Source organism: Arachis stenosperma, chromosome 10, assembly GCF_014773155.1.
Source record: "Arachis stenosperma cultivar V10309 chromosome 10, arast.V10309.gnm1.PFL2, whole genome shotgun sequence".
In the NCBI taxonomy this organism is placed as follows: domain Eukaryota; kingdom Viridiplantae; phylum Streptophyta; class Magnoliopsida; order Fabales; family Fabaceae; genus Arachis; species Arachis stenosperma.
Window position 1 is genome coordinate 14,326,977 of NC_080386.1, and position 23,241 is coordinate 14,350,217.

The window sequence follows — 23,241 nt, forward strand, 5'->3', positions numbered from 1 at the left end:
TGTACCTGTTTGGTATCCCTTTCTTAGTTGGGTTAGCACTAATAGTGAATAGTTAGGAGTTAGCATAGCCAATGTCAAGTTAGGATAGAACTTGAGTGTAAAATTGGTGTATGTAATTCTGTTAACTATAGTGAAATTCTTCCATAATTGTAGAGGAGACTGGATGTAGGTTGCATAGCACAAGGCAACCGAACCAGGATACATGCTGGTGTTCACTTTTCTCTTCTCTGCTAAGTTCTGTTTTCTGATATTCATGAGACAAAAATAATTTGTCTCATAAATTTCCGCTGCTGAGTTCAAACAGAATCAGAATTGTAATTTTGTTTAAAAAGGTCATAACAGCAACTTAAAAGGAAGGCATAGATTCAACCCCCCTTCTCTAAGCCTACCACAACCTTCATAATTAATTACCATCAATATTAAACTAATAAAATAAAAAAATCTAGGTAATAGTTATTGCAACATTTTTTATTTTTTTATGTTTGATTTTTTTTCTTCTCTTCATTCTTGTTTTTATTCATGTTAAGATGGTGAAATAAGAATAATTAGGAGAAGGTGAAACAAGAGAAGAAAATGAAGAAGGAAAAGAAAAAGGAGAAGAAGAAGATGATGAGGATGACGAAGAAGAGGAGGGAGAATTTTGAATTGTGTAGAATTTATCAGAAAAATATCATTAAAATTTTTTTTACTGTAACACAAAAAATTTTTTTCATTGACATAGGAATTTTTTAATTTTGATACAGAAATTTTTTAACCATGATATCATTTCCAACAAACTAAAGTGGTATTGATGTCTTTTTTAGTTCTGAAACACATTTAAATGTATTTTGTTGGTTAAATGAGTTAAAATTTTGGATTCATAGTTCTTTATTTAAAGATTTATTGTGTCTTTTATAAAAAAAAAAAGTATAAGTAGACAATAAAAATACTAAATAACGTGAACAATAAATCAAAACTGCATAAATCATTATACAATTTTACAATTCCAAAGCTCGAAAGTCTAAACAGTCTCTAATTTCCTCTCACACACTAGGTAACAAGTAGTAGTTCACTAATAATTAACAGAAAAATTAATTTTTCAATTTTGTTCTTTCATGCTTTTTTCTTATTTTTATGTTTTAGTATTTGGCACTAATATTTCATGAATGTACAACCCCATTTAAACAAACTGAGGATTAAAATTTTCCAGTCCTAATATATTTGCAATTATGATAAGCAGCTTGAGCTGTCTGAATTTTTTGCTTAACATCTTCACACATCTTCAGTGATGCATCAAAAAATTTAGTCATTTGACTAAGAATCTTGGTTAGGCTCTCATGTATACAACACAAATGTGCATAGTCGTCTTCACTAGTATCCTCAATAGTATTATGTTTGCTCTTTATTTTCTCATTGTTTAATTCACCACTTAAATTCTGTTTCTCTTGTAGTTCTTTATCTTCTTGTTGCTTCATGACACGGCACATCTCGGATACAAAGACTTTGATTGTGCGGCTTAGATCTTCGGCCGGCAATGCTTTGATCCCTGAAGACCAATCACGGCAGAGAACAAATATCGGAGGGGCAAGAACACGGCGAGGGGAGAGCGGCCGCCTTCTATTCTTGGAACGATCATTGGGCTGTAATATGCAGTTTTGCAGCCATCCATTGAGAGATTCGACTTATGAGATATGGCTGTTAATCCAATTATTGAAGCTTAGGCCAAAGCACCTGAATTCTTCTAGAAGTTGTGCTAGGATCTCTCTGCGAGCATCGGCTTCTATGGTTCTTGTTGAGCTTCTTGAATGATATGCCAAAGAAATTATAATGAATTGAGCATGATGGCACTCAAGCATAGCCTTCCACATCTTAATTAATCTACGATGCATGACTAACAATTTATGAGCTAATTAATACTAGTATTATTACTTGACTAAGTATAAGTTACCTCATCATTGTCAAGGAATATAGAGTTTTTTTAGGCAAATTACACTAACATTACTTAAGATTTGATGAAATATTTGGTGACTCCTTTTTATTTGTTCAAATGACATTGATTTCTTTAAACTTTTTGAGAGAATTTAATGTTATATTCACATAATGTTTAATGTTTTATTTTATAAAATATATAGGAAATAATATTTTGACCACCAAAAAATTGTGTATTCTAGAAAAATTTTAGTTGACAATCAGTACAAATTAAATAGTTTGAAATTTATTCTTACGATTCAGTTGTTCAAATAACATAATCTCAAAACATAAAGATAAAGAGTATATTATTACCTAAATCTTAAAATAATATATATTCTACAAGAAAAAATATAAATAAATAACTAATTTTTAATTAGTCCACGTTAACCAATTTTAAGGTTCAGAATTTATAATTTATAATGTAATATTATAAAGTTATAAATTTATAACTTAGGATTAGAATTTAAAATAAATAAAATAGTTTTAAAAAAATAGCTAATATTGGGTGAAAAGAGTTGCTTCGCTACATTTCTTATTTTATGAATAAAGAGGAATTTGATGAATTCCATCGAACTTCAAAAAAAAATAAATAAATAGTATAATATGAACATTTTCTTTAAACACTAAGTAAAGCTTCAAGTCCAAAACAAGAACACAAAAATAAATGGAATACGAAGAATCATCACTTATCCTTGATTTAATTCCAAAAGTTGTGGAAGCAACTCTTCATCTCTCACTCTTTCAATCTGTTTGGATATTGTATCAAAAAAATAAATGGTCACTATTATTCTTGAGTGTAGATCCCTCACTACTGATCTAGTTTTATCAATCACTCGAGTGTTTTCGTCTTTAGCAGATTGATGCCTTAGTTGCTCATATTTTCTATCATACTCTTTTCTGATGGATTCACTAGTCTAAAACATAGCTAAATTGATATCTTAGTTAAAAAAATTGATAAATGTTTGTTTAACATATCGCGTATAAACACAATCTAGTATTAAATATAAACCTAACTGTATACATTTATTTAATAGTTAAATTTCTTCAGAAATTTGATTCATAGTATAATATCAGAGTTTCTGCTACTGAAAGTTTAAAATTTTATTCTTGTGACTAGTGGCGAATCCAAAAATTTTATAAGGAGAGGCTGAAAATTAAAAATTGAAAGTGTCATATTAAAATTAAAAGCTTTAATAAAAAATTGTATGTTTTAATATTATTTTTAACTAAAATTAATTTTAAAAAATTCATTTATATATCAGTTTTTTCTTTTGCATAAAATTCTAATTTTTATTCTTATTATAATAGATATAACATAAATAATATGATTTTGTTTCTCCAATACTTTTAATTAGGAATTATTATAAAAATTAAAATATTTTATATGATAATAAGTGGAAGAATTAAAAAAATTAAAAAGAATAACAAAAACAATTCATCAAATAAAATAAATTTAAAATGCATGAAATGGAATTTGAACCCGTGTTTCAAAGTATAATATGTCTCTTTTCAACTATTATATTAGTAGATATATTATTAAACATTTTAGACATCATATAATATATATTTTAAGTTTTGAAATTTTAAGAAGCCCACGTTGGTCCCCTAAATCTGCCCCTGTCCCTGCCGTGACTCCTATTATTCTAAATAAAATAAAATTTAAACACAAAATATGAGTATATCTGTGCATAATCCACGCTTCAAGTCTATAAAAAAAGACTATCATTTTGAAAGTTTCATGTATCTAGAGAACAAACTGTTCTTGTATTATAAGGTGAAATACATGTGGGAAGATGATAACCAAACAAAACATTTAACATTATTCAAACTCGTCACATGACTACTTGTTCTTAGGATAGATCAATCATCAGATTATCTAGAATAATTTAATTACCGAATGTAAATATACCCCCCCCCCCCCCCCCCCCCCACGACTTTTTATTCATCCCTTAATTACTAAGTTGATTTTATTTTATTTTGTTTTATTTGTAAAGAACCATGTCATATGAAATCTACTATGACAAAACCAGAGGTTAAGAATTGAGACAAAAAGAAAACAGGGGAGATATGTGACAGTAACATATGATGATATGACATGGCATTGTGTGAATTTATTTATTTTTTCTGATTTTAGTACCTTGACTTCGTTATAGAGGTTTTTCTCCCATGCATATAATCTCTCAAGGGTGCAAGAGTTGCTTCCACCAGCATCCTGATCCATATCTTCCTTTGATGTTGAAGCTAAAGAGTCATTGAATGAAGATGATTGAGAAGGTACTATCCTTCGCCAACAAATTACTTTTTGTGCAGTTCCTAAATACAAGATCAAATGTTAGCCTAGAGTGATGTCTTTCTTGAACATTCAAAAGTCTGTCGTACCAATTCCACGTCTAACATGACTTATAGATGAAAAAGATAACAGTTCAATTCTTCAAATAGGTGTTTAAAAACTACTTTTTATTGACATGCTCTTACACGAAACATTTCAAATGTACACCATAGAATCAGGTGTTTTAGTAGTTTTAAATTGATTTCAATTATAAAATTGATTTCACCCGTTGATTTGATTAAATATATACTATAATTGAATCAATGATTAAAACTACTGAAAAACCTGTACTATAGTATACTTAAAATGTTTCTATTTTTTAGTTAGACTCTAAAGTAGTCCATGAGATTTACGAAATACATTGATTTGGTCTCTAACTTACCAATTACACTATTTGCGTCCCTAAGATTGTAAAAATGCATCTAGTTGGTCCTTCACCTCATTTCTGGCCATTTAACCATGTCGCCAGCAACAATGCGGAAAATGAGTACCACGCTGGAGCTTGCCTCCGCCACTCTTGGGCCCTGATTCCGTTAGAGCTTGCCTCCACCTTCAGCATCTCGCCGGAGCCCTTCCAGACTCTTCTCGACGTCAACCGCGCTTCGTGGACACTATCTCACCATTCTCACAATTCGCAACGGCGCCTCCCAAGTCTTCTCCTCCAGCAATTTTCAACTCGACAACTGCATCACCATGCTGGAGCCCGACACCATAGCGTTTGCGATGAGGAATTAGAGTTCGATCAAGATGGCTCCAACTTGATTCCAGAAAGCTCTGGAAGATCGACAGCGCCACCTAGGAGGCCAATTTGGTAGCTCCACTGGCCAAGAGAGAGATTGGAGGAAGAAAGAGCTCATATAATGTTGTACACAAAGATGCTGGGGTAGTGTGTGTGGGTATTGAAAAATACGGAGTAGGCATAAGAGGAAAAATCAAGCGAAGTAGAGGCGTATATGAATCTCGAGAGAAGTATGACATCTTCAAGAATACCTGCGATAAGCATGAAGACCTACATTTGGCGAAGATGACTCTTATTTGAGCAACAGAGAAAGCAAGCTCCGACAGAATTAGGGCCCAAAAGCGGTGGAGACAAACAAATTTCAATGTGGTACTCATTTGTCGATAGCCAAAAATAAAGTGACGGACCAACTAAATGCATTTTTTACAATCTCAAAGATATAAATAGTGCAATTATTAAATCTTCAATGTAATTCGTGAATTTCAATCACCATTTTAAAATTTAACTCTTCTGTTTTTATATAGACACAAGTTTATCATATTACCTTTAGACACATTCACTTTGAAAGTGGGTCCCACTATCTTACCCAAGATTTGTTTTGTTGATCAACTTTTATGTGTGTCAAAAAGTAATTTGCACTTAACAAAAATTTTCTTCTCCTACATACTCATCTTTCAAGAATCAGAGCTCAAAGTAGCATCGAGAAAATGAAATAAAGTGACATCATTGTAGCTTAAGCCATAAGATTATCTACAGTTGATGCAGACAAGAGTTGCCTTAACAAATTTTATATAGTTAAAAAATCATTGATCAAATTGAAATCAATTATACTCCACGCTGTTTTTTTTATGTGACATATTCACTCTGGTACATCCTTAAATCGATGTATCTATACAAAGTTTGTTGAGTCAAATAAAAATGAATATAGATAATTTGTTATATATGCTTAATATTTTGACATTTTGGCCTTGTCTTGCTTGATACAGTGGCATTTCATTCATGATATATTGTCAGATGTATGAAAACTAATTTTCGAGTTCAGAGATTCAAACAGACTCAGCATAGAAAAATAGCAAAATCAAACATGTTCTTGCATTGCAATATCATTTCTAGTCATATTGACAATAAATAATTTGACTAACTTTACGCAAAGGTGATGATTCCGATACAGAGTAAAAAGTAAGAATGTATAGAGATACAGAAAGAAGCTACAACTCTATATCTCTGTATAATCTTATTATGTATCAAAGTAATCACCTATTCAAAATACATGTACTATTTTACTGATTCCACCAAATTTGTTGACTCTGCTAAAACATAAAATGTCACTTATATCTATAAGAGAATTTGTCTGAAAACTAAATCATCCATATATTAACTAGCACCGGTGTAATCAATTTCACTTCACAGTTCCCATAAATGAAAGAAGAACTTACCTTTAGAAAGAGGTCTCACTTTTCTGCCATGGAAAACAGAATGAAAAGCTCTTAGCAATGCCATTGCAGAAGGCTTCCCTAAACAATTTGAATATCAGCACTTAGATTCATAATTAGGCTCAAAATATTACCAACTAACAAACTTCTGCAATTTGTGACATTAAACATGTAACTCGAATTAAGTAGCAAATTACCTTTGGATTCAGAATATCCAACTATGATTTTGTTAGCTTCTAGAAGCCTAGAAACCTCTCTACCAGATTCAAAAGTACGAAAGAATCTATGCTCAATTTCCTTCATGCTAGTAACAAAATCTTTAGCTCTGTGTGTGATGAATTGAGAAGGATCTTCTCTTTCAGTGTACACATTTTTCACATTGCTTGGTAACTCCATCTTCAAACCTTCAACTACTCTTAAAACAAATGATAATTGGTCATAGTAATTTATTGATGAACCCCTACACCCATTTCTTCTGTTAATATCCTTTTCATTATCCATGGAGTTTAGGAAATCCTCTCCTTCTCCATGCTTGCATTTGAGTCTATGTTACACAGATACAAATGCTAATAATTATGATGCTGAATACAAATTTATGGAAAGGAAAATTACAAATTTAAAAGTAGGTTACATTAATATACGTACTCAATATTGAATACGATATAATAATACAGTATGATCCGTGTATACAATATTCTTTTTTTGAAAAAAACCATACTAAATAATAAATAAACAAAAAAATGATATCAAATCAATCACTTATATAAAATATATATTAAAATATAAAATATATACTAAAAATATATTAAATAACTTAAATATTTATATATAAATTTATGATAACTGTCACTGATCTGGTGTGATTATTTATATACATATAGTATTTTTGAAATATATATATATTATTTAATTCATCTCGAGAATAGCTATATTTGTGGCACATAGAATTTTTTGAAACAAATATCAAAATTTTCGGAAAAATTAACACTAATTTATTGAATACAGCACGATGCAATATAATTTGATAGATAGGATCGGTTCATGGAAAAATAATCACAAATTTAAAATTTAAGATAGATCATACACGTAAACACAACACATGAATAAATACCAAAGTATTTGTGCATTTTAAACTCAAACCTTAAAGGATTAAAGAAATCCGAAGAAGAAGCAGCACCATTCTCAGTAGTAGAAAGTGAAGGTACCGAAAATTCACGATCCAAGTAATTGCCGTAACTGCAATTTTTGTTGATGCTAACAGTGAGACCAACATCTTCATTGTCACGTGACCTCGTTGGGTAACCCACGTGACTTCCATCTTCATCATGAGCACGTGATGGTGATGAAGAAGAAGAAGGGTAATTTGATTCAGAAACAGAAACCGAAGCCGGAGGTGGCGAGTCTAGTAACTGTGCCTGAGCATAACGGCGAAGAGCAACGCCAATGTTTCGAAGAGAGTGAATGTAAGAAAGGTGTGAAGCAGAGAGAGCGTATCTTGAATCAATGGCTGAGTTTATGAGCCTCTTTCGTTCCTTGCAGAGCTGTAAAGGTTTGTTATTTCTCTTGTAATTTTTGAACATCACCCAACTCATCTTTGTTATGAGAAAGTTTGCAAATCACAACAGAATTTGAATGGAACCTCTTTCACCGCATTCACCGAGAAACACTCCAAAACACACGCTGTTGTTTGTTCTTTTTCACTTCTTCTACATACAACAAATACTAGTTTAGAAGGGATAAAAAGCATTAATGACAACGAGGCATTGGTGAAATTGGTAATATAGTGGTGGGTTTTTTGTTTTCTGCAAAAGAAAATATTGAAATCTAAAACTTTTTCTGTTCCTAAGTAATTAGTCAAACACTCTTGTTTTGTTTTTCTCCCTGCTCCACTGATTTATTGATTGGTAGAAAGTAAAAAATACCCACTTATACTTATTTGTGAATTTAATAGTTAAAAATTATTAGACTATAATTTAATTAAATATAATAAATTATACATAAATTTTTAGGGTTAACTACCAAAAACGCCTTCGAATAATTCAAATGTCGATAAAAATTCACCCGAATTTTGTTATCGACAAAAATGCCTTCAAATAATTTAAAAACACAACAACAATACTCAACAGTAAATATATATTTTCAAAAAATACCTTAGAGATTGAATTTTGATGTAATTTTTTACAAACATGATTATAAAAATAAGATATTATTATCTATAAAAATTGGTGATTTTTCGTTAAGTATATATTTTTTTATAATTTTTTTCTTAACAACTAATAATACTTTTAAAAAATCACAAAACAATATATACATAACAAAAAATTATCAAATTTTAACAATAATAATATCTCATTTTTATAATCATGCTTGTAAAAAATTACATCAAAATTCAATCTCTAATGTATTTTTTGAGAAATACATATTTATTTAATGTTAGTTTTTTTGTAAGATTATCTAACATTAAATATGTATTTCTCAAAAAATATATTAGAGATTAAATTTTGATACAGTTTTTTAAGTATGATTAAAAAAATAAGATACTACTATCATTAAAATTTGGTAATTTTTCGTTGAGTATATATTTTTTTATAATTTTTTTGTTAACAACTAATAATACTTTTAAAAAATTACAAAAAAATACATACTTAGAAAAAAATCACCAAATTTTAAGAATAATAATATCTCATTCTTTTAATTATTCTTGTAATAAATTACATCAAAATTCAATCTCTATGGCATTTTTTGAAAATATATATTTACTGTGGATATTGTTGTCGTGTTTTTAAATTATTTAAAGACATTTTTGTTGATAGTAAAATTCAGGACATTTTTGTCAGTGTCTGAATAATTCGAGAACCTTTTTGGTGGTTAACCCTAAATTTTTATTATTAATTAGTTATTTATTAAATAAAAAGTTAGAATTTTAACAAAGTCCTTTAAAAATCATTTGTCTTTTTTAATTTTTATAGATCTTTTTCAAATTTACAATAGTTATTACTTTTTGTAAAACAAAATAAAAGTAGTTTTAATAAGTATAGACTATAATAATTGTGTAATCTCATTTTTGTGTATATAATAATTTATTAACAAACATCAAATTAAGCTCATAAATATAGTTTAGATTTACAACTAATTAATTTTCACCCAGTTAACCTAAAAGATACCATAAGTTAAAAAAAAAGCTATAATAAGTGTTTGATAAAATTATTTTTAAAATTTAAAATAATTTTAGTAGACAAAAATAAAAGAAGTAAGAAATATAAAGGTTTATATTAAATTTTTTATTTTAGCTTAAAAAAATACAAATTAATTTTAAAAAATATTTTCATAGATACTTTAAAAAATACTGTCAACTCTTAAAAACTAAAAATACATGCACATAAATTTTTATTTTACCAAATACAAGACATTAACTTATGTGCTTAAAAAGGTTCAAACACTTCCAATAAACTTTATCAAACACATTCTAAGTGTGTTGATTTCGTTGGTTAAGACTCAATATGATCTAAGAAATATACGGGTAAACAAGCCATTTTAGTGTTTCTGTATTATAACATATATGAATCAAAATTGTTCATTAACACAAGTCAAGTTAGTCTTTCAAAACATTATCAAAAATATTGACTGGTATTTGTTATAATACAAACTAGAGTATATACCTATACGAGGTGCAGAAAATATTTATTTAATTTATGTTTTGTTAGTCTTTTTTAATTTAATTTTTTACTATTTAATTTATATAAAAATTATTAGAAATTCTAACTCATCTTTTTAATTATTCTCCTAATTTTTAAATAGAGTTTTATATTTTTAAAATTTTTATTCATCTAAGTATTAAAAGAATAATTAAAAAGATAAATTAAGTCTCTTAATTATTACTCATATTTTATTATTCTAAATTAATATTATTTGTAAATTTTATTTTTTAATAAATATTTGACTAATTTATTCAAATCATGAAGTGTACATATTTTATTTGAAAATTATATTAAATAAAGTTGATACACAATACAAGAAAGAAATAAATTAAATTTATTAGAATAATTGATATTAATAGAATTTTAGTTATTAAATATCAATTTTCGTATTGTAACACCCTACTATACAGAGTTTTACACTCAAGTCGTAGAACAGAGGTAGTGTGGTGTTACGGACCTCTAATCATAAAATATTTACTTATAATAGTGAAAAAACATAATATACTAAGAGTCTTGAAAAACGGGTAAAATAAAATCGCAAAATAAAAAGCGCAACACTTAGGAAACGGAATCACTTGCGTGCTAAGAAACCTAAGGGTTAGAGATATGAATAAGCGAAAGAGTAAAAGAGAGCCAAGAATACAGTGGAACTAGCTCCTGACTCAGGCTGCGAAGTCAAGGCTGACCGGAGAATATTTACATATATATACATAAGTATCCCAAATATCCAAAATACAGAAATAAGTCCCTAACTCTCTTGTAACCTCTATGAGGAACAAAATAGTCAAGTTTCTTGGAGAGCAAGCTAAGTGCACATATATATACAAAATAACAATCAACATAGCCCAGAACTACTCCGCTTCAGGAATCCAAATACCTAGCAAGGAGCCACTCGACCTACATCTGAAAACAACAACACAGTATGGGGGTAAGAACTGGAGGTTCTCAGCATGGTAAAGGTGCCACACACATAATATATAAGGTCTTGGGAATGCCAGAGGCAATCCTAGAACTCCAACTGTAAAATCCCTACAATACCCCTTGTTCCTCTTTTTTTCAAACCAAACCCTAACCCTCTTCTAACACACTCACTCACCTCTCACTACCGCACACACTCTCACTCTCGTCACATCCTCTTCCTCACAGCACACACACACACCTAGACCCTGACGGAAAAAAAGAAAGAAAGAAAAAAAAGGAAAGAGAGAAAAGGGGAAACCGCGAGAAGAGAACGGAGGAGGAAGGCGGGAGCTGTCCACGCCGAGCCACCATGCGAGGAGAGAGAGAGTCGCACCTCATCACCGCCGGCCTGGAGCACGCCGTTCGCGTCCCGTCGCGTTGCCACCAGCCGCGTCCAGCTCACTGCAGTTGCGTCGCCATCAGAGGCCAGAGGCCAGAACCGAGAGAGGTGCGTCCGAGAGGGGGGACGAGTGCGAGAGAGGAGACGCGGAAGAAGGACTGCCGCCGTTCTGCCTCGCCGTCGTCGAACTGCTACAACCGCCGCCATCTCTGTTGGGGGTCACCGTCATTGCTGAATGAAGAGGGAGAGTTTGAGTCGGCCAGTGAAGGGAGGAAGAAAGATTCGCGATGGAGGAGCCGTTCACCATCGTTGCGTCTGCTGTTGCCATCAACGGAGCTCGTCGTCAGGAGAGCATCACCGATGTCACTACTAATGAACCGTCTCCGTCCCTGTTGTGATCTTGCTCAGCCCCACACTCCCTTCATTCTTGTCTCTAAATCAGCACAATTTTTCTCCTGTTCTGACTCCATTTATGAAACTGTAACGCTTCCACCTTTACTCTGCTATATTTTCTTCTTTTCTTACATGCTCTGATTTTAATTGCGATAATATATCTCTATTTTAGTACTATCGCCCTACTTTTGTTGCGTTTCTGCTGGAAATTATCTTGAGTACTGGTATTAGTTCTATCATGGAACGGTTGGAGCTGTTGATGTTATGATTACATCTGCGATGTAGCCGTGGAAGTTGCTGCCATCGTCTCGATCCAAATTCTGCGCTCATTCATTTTATTTTACTTCAATCCTTCTCACCTTGGATTTTGGCACCCCGGGTTCGATATCTTTGATCCCTTAGGACCATGTTATGAGTAGGCTTTATATTTATAATTGTTTGATTTTGCATCTATAATTATTTTGATATATATCTATTATGATCTTTTAATTATACTCACTATATTTGCCTTGAACGATTTTACATTGATTAGAATAATTGATTTATTAGAACTAAATAATTTATTTTTATGAAGTTTATACTTTTAGAACTATACATGAGACTATATATATTTTTATGAAGTTTTGCATTATTTCACAATATTTGATTTTACTTGAATATTTGTTTTTGAAGCATTAAAGTATTTGTTGGTACTCATTTACTTTAAAAAAAAATTGTGAAATATATTTGAATTCTTTTATGATTGAAAAAAATTTCTGGTAAGAAAGTATTATCTGATTTGATTTGATTCGATACCTTATATATTTGAAAGATCAAATATTTGATGTATTTGAAATTATATGTTTTTGAATTGGTTTGGGAGGCTCGTATTAGAAAACCTAGTTAATGGCGGTTATGACGTTAACCTAGATGCATCTGGTTCAGACCTCAGCTAGCAGGGGCATTTCTAGCCTAACGTGTAGGCCACACGTTGGATCTGTTATTCCGTACGGACACACGAGAGGAAAGGGCTACCCTTAGAGGTGAAGCCGCCTAAGTGTGGACTATTTGATTTTATTTCTGTATGAGAACTCCCTTATTGATTCACATATTCATATAAATTATTATTTTCTAACTAAAATTATTTTTGTGATAATGTTTATCTGGTCTCATGTGGATAATAGATGTATTGTCTAGTCACTGGGTTGCAAAACTCATTCCGTTTTTTCTAAAAATATTTTTCAGGAACAAATACTTGAATGTGTGAGCCTTCTATTCAAGAGTGATGATCTGCAATTGGTACTTCATTTTTGTTGAGTTCTTAGACGTCATATGCTCCATATGTCACAGGCAGGATCCATCCATATCTATTTATTTTACCTTTTAATAAAAATATGAAATTATTCATTTTAGAAACTGTAAATTTCTTTAAAATATTTGTAACTTTCTTATTTAATTTATATTTGAGTCTGATAGGCTTGCTAGGGAACTGTTTCCCTAAGCGCCGGTCATGGTTCATTTTGGGCCGTGACAAAGTGGTATCAGAGCTTAGGTTTAATCTGTGTAATATGGAGCAAGTGTCCTATGATAGGATCACAATTGTATAAATAGAAGCGCGCCTATTTGTACAAATTGTGGCACTATCAAAGGTCTATAGGAATGTCCTCTTTGTCCTCGATGTCATTGTTGTCTTCTGATTATTGAGAGCATGCGTCCTCTACCGCTTCTTACTACTCTTGTCCTTTTGTACCCAATCTTAACATATCCTTTGGTAGATTTTCTCGAATGTGTTTTTGCAAGGGTTTCAGTTTTGGTTCTGGTTTGCGATTTCTCTCCTAGCTAGTTCTAATTTTCTCTGATTTTGTGAATGTGTGCTTTAATCTTCTTCGTCTTTAGGTTGTTCTCTATGATTCCTAATGTCAATAGTTCATGAGTTACTTAAAAGATTCGATTTATGTTTGTTGTGAATTACAATCTGATTTCCTTATAGAATTGTATTTTGATTTGTGGATTGCATGAATTTGCCGAGTTTCTGATCGAGATGCTTTGTTCTGGATTTGATAAGCGATATTGAGATTTTCCTTCTTATGTTGATGATTTTTGAAGCTAACATAATTTTGATTAGCTTTTGATTTTTTTTTTCAAATAAATAATTTTGAAAACATGCTATTTAGTTGCTCAAGAAGGACTATGTGATGCAACATATGAATAGAGTGTTATTGTTGTTTGTTCGATTGTTGATTTTCTTTACTTATGTGTAGTGAATTATTTTGTGTGATAAGTTAGCTGGATCGATTTTTTTTCGATCTAGAAGTTTAGTTTTGTTTTTCTAATTGATGATCTGTTTTCATTATGGTTCTTTGTTGCTGAATATGACTTTTTGTCACGGAACTATTTCCTGCTTGATAAGTTGAGAAAAAGATTGTGAACGCTTGCCTTTTGGTTGGTGATTATAAGATAAATTTTGCTTTTGAGTATGATCTGAAACCTGAGAATTTTCTTAACCCTTGTTTTTCTGAAAATTTTCTTATTTTCAACTATTGTTCTTATTCTCAGAGGTTTAGGGAGATTGATTTTCTTGATTTGTAGTGCCTTTGTGATATTTGGAAGTAGATCTTAGAGATTGGAAAGAATTGTTGACAATTTTTGATAAAAAGACTAGATATCTAATTTCTTTGTTGACAATTTTTAATAAAAAGACTAGATATCTAATTTCTTAAAGCAAAATAAATTACTTATACGAATTTTTTTCTTTACTATATTCAATTAATTATTATAAACCATGCTTTCTTATTATGTACCCCTTAATAACTCTAGTTTTAAAATTATCTGATTTCTCAACGAAACTTGATGTTTCATGAATTACATTTGGTTGGGTTTGTGAAATAAAATAGTGTAAGTAAAATTATGTACTTACTTGAGCTACACAATGATACTTTAAATTAAATTTTCACTAGGATTGAAAATATATTATTTATTTTAATGTGATAATATAGGATTTTTGTGAACTTTGTTGCTTTTAAATTTATAAGTGGGAATCAATATTCAAAACAACTTGAAATTTTATTGGGACAATCATAATATATAGACTATTTTGGTGAATTTTTCAACAAGTTAGGATTTTTTTTATTGAATGATTAGTAATTTGAAAGTCTTTTCTCTTGTAACGAAGTTATTGCTAATTTTATTATTAGTATTATGGAGTATTTACTTGAATATTTCCTTGCTTTACATCTTAATCATTAGTTTCTTTGTCACGATTATGGAAGTTCTATTCTCTGGCTTTGCACTCATTTAAGTATTTAATTATTATAATTCTTGACTCTTTGCGAAGTTGTTAAAGTATTTCAGCATTTGGCGTTTTGATTTCTATTAGAATGTATTTTATACATAAAACCTCACCATTACTTTAAGCTTTTCCTTTCATTTTTCTTTTGAGAAATTTCTTTTACAAGGATTTCACATCTTCCTCCAACCATTGATGATTATATGCTCCTATTTTCATTTTATTTATTCTTATGCATATTAAAATTTTAAGAGCCATTAATATCGGTTGAAAACTGCTGCAAAGCAGATATAGATATTTGTCTATATAAAATATGTGCATTAGTGTATGCATAATGACTGGTTTACAATTGGTAATTTATAGTTTATAATTGTTGTTCTCCTTTTCACATAAAAAATAGTCAACTTTTTCTATAACCATAGTTATACTTGCATGTGTGTTTTCCATTTATCCAAAAAAAAAGATAAAGTATATATATATTTATGAATATGATTTGTTTTTTTTTTTTTTGGTGTTTTATCTTTACAAGAAATCTGATTTCATACTAATTTTCTGAAATTCTTTTGCTATGTGCTTTGATTATGTTAAGAGCAAATTCATAATTGGAGATTTAGACCCAAAAAAAAAAGAAAGAAAGTAATTATTATAATTGATCCTAGTGTGTTAATTACCAATATTTTAAATTTTAGTTTTATTATTATTATTATTTTATATGTGAATTTATTTGTAACTTCATACTAAGTTTAGCTACATGATTATAGGAAATTATTTAACTTTATTTTACAATAATGACAAAAATAAGTTAAATGTATAGGTGAATTTTGGCCTTGGAAATAATGACATGATTGCTTGCATTTTCTCATTATGTTTTACGTTATTTATCTTTTATTTATAGTCAAAAGCTATTAAATTTTATTCTAGTATACTTAATATTCAAGGTTATGGCAATAATTATTTCAAATGGCCTTTGTCAAGGAATTCTAGATAAGAAAAAATGAGGATGTTAATTTTTGTGACAATTACTGTTTTTAATTTTCATAATTGTATAATTGTCTTTTTAAAAGGTGCGGTCAAATCTTGTATTTGTTGTTTTGCTTTGTCCCTCTGTTATTGTCTTTGTATTGTTGCTTGGGATTTCGATTTATAATTGTTGTGGGTATTTTATTTACGTTGTATGTTTGTTGTTGTTTAGCTTTCCTTACCTATAGTGTTGTTGCTTCTTATTGTTTTCTTTAACTTCATTGTCCTAGTGTTCTTATTTTGCTCGATAAATATTATAAAATTTTTAGGCCTTGTATGTTCTTCCTCTTCTTTGATTCTAAAAGATTGTGTGTTATTTAATTGTGTTTCTAGTCATTCTCTTAAATCTTTGTGAATATTATTATTGATTTTAGTGGCCATCTCTTGTGAACTTTGTACTTCTTTGATCCAACATAAACTTGTTTTGACTTCATACACCATCTTTTCTTTTATTGTTCTATCGAAGTTTCTTGATTCAGATTTTCTTACTAAGATGCGATTGATTCTCTTTTTGGCATGCTTCACTATTTTTGTATATCCTTGTTTAGTTGCGATCCTACACATCTCCCCGAATTCTTGCGAACACCATCTGTGATGTTTGCTCTTTTCTGCCTAAGTTTAGAATCCTTTTAAGCAAACTCGTGTTTGTTTCAATGTCACGTGCGATTCTCAGATATAGCAAGCGATACGTTAGTTCTTTAGGACACAGCTACCGATGCGGAAGTTCAGAAAGTTGAAATTCGAACACTTGACATAAGACTGGTTGCTACCATGGATATTGACTACAGAACCAAGATTGTATTTAGAAAAGATTGACGAACGACGTGAAGATGGCTATGTATATCTAAGTTGTCAAGGGAACGAGTAGGGAAATGCCAGTAACATCGTTTTATCAGGATCCTATCTTGCAACTTTTGCACCTCGTTATGCTCATATCTCATGTTCGGTAAAGTGCTAAAACCATGTAAAGTTTTGAAGATTATATCAATTTTCGAGGACGAAAATTTTTATAAGGAGAGTAGAATGTAAAATCCCTACAATACCCCTTGTTCCACTTTTTTTCAAACCAAACCCTAACCCTCTTCTAACACACTCACTACCGCACACACTCTCACTCCCGTCACATCCTCTTCCTCACAGTACACACACCTAGACCCTGACGGAAAAAAAGAAAGAAAGAAAAAAAAAGGAAAGAGAGAAAAGAGGAGACCGCGAGAAGAGAACGGAGGAGGAAGGCGGGAGCTGTCCACGCCGAGCCACCATGCGAGGAGAGAGAGAGTCGCACCTCATCACCGCCGGCCTGGAGCACGCCGTTCGCGTCCCGTCGCGTTGCCACCAGCCGCATCCAGCTCACTGCAGTTGTGTCACCATCAGAGGCCAGAGGCCAGAACCGAGAGAGGTGCGTCCGAGAGGGGGGACGAGTGCGAGAGAGGAGACGCGGAAGAAGGACTGTCGCCGTTTTGCCTCGCCGCCGTCGAACTGCTACAACCGCCACCATCTCTGTTGGGGGTCACCGTCATTACTGAATGAAGAGGGAGAGTTTGAGTCGGCCAGTGAAGGGAGGAAGAAAGAGTCGCGATGGAGGAGCCGTTCACCATCGTTGCGTCTGCTGTTGCCATCAACGGAGCTCGTCGTCAGGGGAGCATCACCGACGTCACTACTAATGAACCGTCTCCGTCCCTGTTGTGATCTTGCTAGGGAACTGTTTCCCTAAGCGCCGGTCATGGTTCATTTTGGGTCGTGACACCAACATTCAATTATAAATCTTAAACTCTAAGTAGAAGCCATAAAAAGGGCAGGTGATTTAAGTATCCTAAACTTACTTACTTTAAACCTAACATTAACTCCTAACGAAATCCACCCTTCCTCTGCTCCTCCATCACCTATGTTTCAACATAGACAAGCAACCAAACAATTTCGGTACAAGTAGGAAACGGATAGTGCAAGTAGCAAATATAACAAGTAGTATGATAAATACTCAGTTATGCAATCCCAGGTAATGCATAGCAGACAAAACAAACAAATGCACATGATGTATGCCTGTCCTATGGCTGATGAGGCTCATCTGTCTGTTATCCAGCCAACCCGACAAGTCCAAAAACCTTAGATTGTCCTCCGTCGCGCATCCCCATGAGTTTATGCATAGATTTCACATTAATTCATCATTTATTCATATCTCAGTCAATGGGGGATATCCATTCCCGAGAATTTATACGTACCCGGTCACCCTTACGACGTAGGGTCAATAGAGTATCGAGTTTCAACCTGGAACACGTAGTGGCAAGCCACGGTTCTGTTACCCAGGGAAACTTGTATCTCAGATATCATTAATTCATAAGCCATTTAATATTCATAATCATTATATAATCATTCGTCAAAGCCATAGCATTATAACTTCATTTAACATCCAAATCTCTTTCTTATAACCCATCATGATTGCCTCTTTCTTCATTCGCAAGTTACCTCAAATTCCTAACTTCCGTTAAGTACTAAGCTTACTAGTAAAATCTAGGGTTAACAGGGCAAACATAGAGATTTAGGGGTTCAAAATCAATTTTAGATCATAAAAACACAGGTGTTAGAAAACAAAGGGTGTGCGTACGCATACATGTGTGCGTGCGCACAGCTTAGAAGGAAAACAGAACATTTACGTGTGCACAATTGCGTGCGTGCACACACCAGCTAGAAATTACTTGGTGTGCGTGCGCGTCATCTATGCGAGCGCCACCAGTAGAATGCATATCCTGGTGCGTGCGTGCACACAAAGGCGTGTGTACGCACACTTTCTCAAAAAACACCAGGTGTGCGTGCGCACAAAGGCGTGCGTATGCACAGATAAGTTTTTACTACTGCTAGGTGCGTGCACACAGCAGTGTGCGTGGGCACACACCAAAATTCCTGATTCCGCTGTAACATTAAAAAGTTAAGTTTTTAGCACCGGATTTTCGGCGTCCATAACTTCCTCTACAGAATTCAGTTTTTCGCAAACTTTATATCGTTTTCAAGCTTATAAAACCTTCTTTAATTTGAAATAAACCTCAGTTTCATCCAAAATTTGAAGAGCAAGTTATGGACTACCAAAATTTATCAAAAACCACTTTTTACCAAATTATACCTGTTCGTTACCTAGTTATCCCGGGTTGTCAGTGGGTGATGAGCTGGTGAGAGGGAAGTCCCGGACAGGCGTAGAGCAAGGGAAGTTGCGTGTGCTGGTGACGTTGGAGGCTGAATGGAACGGGGGGTGGCCACCTGCAAGGACACTCCGACGCTTAAGTCAGAGTCCGTACTGGGGGGTGGCAGAATTAGGTAAGGATGTTACGTACTTTGGGGAGAGTGCTGACCTCTCCCCTTATATACCATGCTGGGTGGGTCTAAAGGTGACCTGGCCCACTGTCTAAGATGCTTTGTGCTGCTCCTGGTCACGTGGAGAAGAGTTGGCAGTCCTAATTATCGGGTCGGGGATTCGGGTTTGGTCCCGATGACTCCGACCCGACCGTTTCAGCTAGGTGGTTTGGTCCGTACAGGGAGCGTGGCCGTATGCTGCCCGGGTCGGGTATCCGAAGACCGACCCGTAGGGTTCCTTTATTGTTGGTTTGGATTTAGGCCGGAGGCGGCGCTCCGACCCGGCGAGTAGGCGGACTGGGCCTAGGGCGGTCTCTAACAGTGCCCTTAACGCGCTAGCCTCGAGTTTTTGGAGCTCGTGGCTAGGCGCGTTTACGCTACTCACCGAGTAAGGGCGTGTCGTTCTCCTCGAGAGTCCGCTGGTGGCGTTTCGTGCTTTGTACACGTGGTTGCCTCGTCCTTGGTGCTGTCTCCTTGGCTTCCGTGCGGGGCATTAAATGCCCCATCATTTCAAAGTTTGTGAAAAGACAGGCATACCCCTTCCTTTTGGCGCTCTTTCTTCGATGGTTACATTTCTCTCCCAATTTTTGTTTTGCAAACCCTTCATAGTCCCATTTTCTCTCTTTTGTTTCCCTGCGCTGCTGCTCTCGATGCTCCTCCTGCTTTGAGTGCTCCTGCCCTTGCTTGGATCCTTCTCTATTGCTGGTACTTTTTGAGGTTCTTCATTTCTGGTACATATTTTTCGCGGTTTTCTATCCTTTCTAGTTGCTTTCCTTGATTTTGTGTGTTTTGTGTGTTTTTCTTGTGTGCACGCTTGGGTTTTGTTCTTGCTTTACTTTCTTTTTAGAGGGGGCACCACTGGGTTTTGGTGGGGATTTTCAGGTCCTGGGTTAGTGTAGGGATGAATTTGGAAGGGGTGTTTTGAGGAACCTTAGTTTTGCTTTTGTTTTGTGTGGCTTCCCGATCTTTCGTTCTGACTGAGCGGTGTCCCCGCTGTAGGTATGGCCGAGCGTTCTATCCTCCCGAGCCCGACTCAGTGACCGCTAGCCGACTTCGTCGATCACTATGCTTGGGTGTCCTCCGACGTGAGGGACACCCCTCCCAGATTACGAAGGAAGGTCTTCAAAATTTGCGTCAGGCGGGGCTCTTATGTGGGGTGGTCCCGAAGAGGCGCTCTACCAGGTTTATGTTCCTGCTGATCGGGAGCGCGTATGCCACAAAAACTTGATGCCCCCTGAGTTACTGACTGGATGTGGGTCTATGAACCTATGTTCACGACTTTAGGGGTTCGACTGTCCTTTACCCCTTTTGTCATTAGTTTGCTTAACCGCTGCGATGTTGCTCCATCACAATTGCATCCGAACAGTCGGGCTGCCATCCGCTGCTTCGAGATGGTCTGCGAATATCTGGAGTTGTCGACCTCTGTAAATTTCTTCCTTTACCTTTTCCTCCTCACAAACCCTTCTCGCCAAAAGGTGAAGAAGGGATACATGTCTTTTAGGGCCCAGCAAGGTCGCAGGATTTTTGGCCTCTTCAAGGATTCTTATCATGGCTTCAAGTCTACCTTTTTTAAGGTTAGGCGTATTGAAGGTCATCAGCCCTTCTGGTTGACCCTTGAAGGGGATAGACGGATCCCGACGTACTGGAGTTTCGGAGCGGGATCCGATTACTTGATTAAGATTTCCTATGATGGACTGAGCCCGGAAGATCGCAATATTGCTGACATCTTGTTGGCAATTTTTGGTGAGAGAAACCTTAACCTCCGTATGGTTATGGGGGATCGGGAGGGCGGTCGGTCTTATGTTGGTGAGTTTTTTACCTTTTGTTTCTTATTCCTTCATTTTCCTCTTTCTTATACCTTTCCCTTTGCTTTTTTCCAGTTTCTATGGCTGGCAGAAAGAAAACTTTGGCCGACTTGATGAGCCTTATTCAAGGGAGTGAGGAAGGTGGTGAGGACTCGTCGACGACCACTTCAGCGAGCCAGGACCGTGAGGCTGCCGGGGAGGGCAGCGGTCCGGCTGCCGTGGTTGACCAAGGTCAGCCCGCTAAGGCTAGGACCTCTATTGTGGACCCTCGGAAAAGGCGAGTGTGGAGACTGAGGAGATTCTTAACGATAATTTAGGGTTTGGTGATGATTTGCAAGCTGCTGACAATTCAAAGAAGAGGAAACGAGACTCCAGGAAGGCACTTTCGGTCATGGAGAAAAACTTCGATGCTGGGGGTTTTATTGAGTCTCAGCTGCTCCCTGGTATGGAAGAGTTCTTCCATGACACTGATCTTTCTGGGCAAGCGAGGTGGATTTATCGCAGCCTTCTCCGAGCAGCTGCCATTGCCAAGAAGGTGGAGCCTGTCTTGGGGAACTATCATACTATGGAGGTGAAGCTTCGGGATTCGCAGAAAGATTTGACGGACTCGAGATCTCGGGAGGAGTCTTTGAAGAAGAAATTATCTGAGTTGGAAGGAAAATCCAGAGAGTATGCTGAAGAAGCGAGTAGGTTGATGGAGCGGGATGTTGCTTTGATGAAGGATCTGAACACTTCTCACGGTGAGACTGAGGCGGCTAAGAAAAGGGTGGAGGAGCTGGAGGAAAAACTTAAGTTGGCAGAGAGCTCGGCGGAGGCCGCCCGCAAGGAGATGGTTGTTTTAAAGAAAAAGAATAGGGAGCTTGCATAGGGGGCTCGAAAGGCCGTGAAGCTGACCGAAGAGGGGATTAAGCTTCAGGTGGCTGTGCTTGCTCCCGATCTTGATCTTACTCAAGTGGGTACCCTCAAGACTGTCGAGGGCGGGAAGATCATTGATCTCTTGAAGCCTTGAGGTGGAGGTTCCTCCTGTTTCTTTGTTGTTTATGTTTTTTGTGTTTGGGCCTGTGTAGGCGCCTTTGCTTGTAATGAACATTTTCCTTTTTTGCTTTACATTGTCGTATTGGTTAATGCTGGTTTTATTCGGGCCGTCGTGGCCTTGCTTTTACTTTTTGTTTTCTCAGGCCGTCGCGGCCTTTTGTTTTACCGTTTATCATGGTATTTATTCCTTGAGCCGATTTGTTTTCCTTTGGTCTCTTATGGTTCCCGGGTGATCAATCCCAGGTTTCCATTGGGTCGACCGTTTACCTTTTTCGTTATGCTTTTTATTTTGATTTGAGACTTACAAAAAGTAAACTTATCGTTTTGTTAGACGAGGAAATAATGTGATGCGTAATTAAGTAAAAAAGATAATAGATATGATTTGCATAAGACATAAAAGGAGAAAGTAAAGGTGGAGAAAGTAAAGGTGGACCATGAGGGGGCTGAAGTCGTGCGGTCGCCCCTTCTTACGAGTAGAATCTCCTGAGATTTGCCATGTTCCATGTTCTCGGCACCTCGTTTCCATCCAGCTTTTCCAGCTTGTAACCCCCTTTGCCGAGGACTTCTCTTATTCTGTAAAGTCCCTCCCAGTTTGTGGCCAGCTTGCCCTCTCCTAGGGTTGGCGGTCCTATGTCGTTACGCCGTAAGACCAGGTCACCTTCTCCTAAGCTCCTTTTCAACACTTTGCCGTTGTACCTGAGGGCTATTCTTTGTTTTATTGCCGCTTCTGTTAGGTGGGCCATCTCCCTCGTTTCATCGGCCAGGCCTTTTTCGATCGCCTCACTTCCTCCTTCGAGGAGTAACCTCGGGCTTGGTTCCCCGATTTCGACTGGGATGACGGCGTCGACCTCGTAGGTGAGCCGTAGGGGGTTTCGCCGGTAGATGATTGGGGGTGGTTCTGTATGACCGTAGGACTGAGGCAAGTTCGTCTG

At 35.0% G+C, this 23,241-nt stretch overlaps 3 pseudogenes; 2 read left to right on the forward strand and 1 right to left on the reverse strand.

Moving 5' to 3' along the window:
* Nucleotides 1-1,175: 1,175 nt before the first annotated feature.
* LOC130956796 (protein ALTERED PHOSPHATE STARVATION RESPONSE 1-like) lies at nucleotides 1,176-8,043 on the reverse strand (annotated as a pseudogene).
* A 3,285-nt stretch (nucleotides 8,044-11,328) lies between these two features.
* LOC130955234 (uncharacterized) lies at nucleotides 11,329-12,244 on the forward strand (annotated as a pseudogene).
* Nucleotides 12,245-16,999: 4,755 nt separating this feature from the next.
* LOC130956799 (uncharacterized) lies at nucleotides 17,000-17,841 on the forward strand (annotated as a pseudogene).
* Nucleotides 17,842-23,241: the final 5,400 nt, after the last annotated feature.